Genomic DNA, 306 nt, shown 5'->3' on the forward strand with positions numbered 1-306 from the left:
CTAGTCCATGAACTGACCTTGCAAAACATTTATACTCTGATTTCAGCAGTCACTTCCCCTAAGCCTCTTGCAACACACAAGTTTCTTTTTTTTAAACCCCCTCTCAACCTTGCTAAATGAATAAATAAACAAATGCCTGGCAATTTAGATCAACACATTCCTTTCCCTGTGGTCTGCTCGTTTTTACATCACACTTTTTTCCCCATATTTAGCCCTTCCATGATCATTTAAGGTTATGTCTTTTGATATCTAAAAGTTGTACAAATAATTTTGCAATTCCTTTTGTGTTGTATGCTTAGTTAGAAA

The sequence above is a fragment of the Onychostruthus taczanowskii genome, unplaced genomic scaffold (assembly GCF_017590055.1).
Source record: "Onychostruthus taczanowskii isolate IOZ18803 unplaced genomic scaffold, ASM1759005v1 scaffold65, whole genome shotgun sequence".
Lineage (NCBI taxonomy): Eukaryota > Metazoa > Chordata > Aves > Passeriformes > Passeridae > Onychostruthus > Onychostruthus taczanowskii.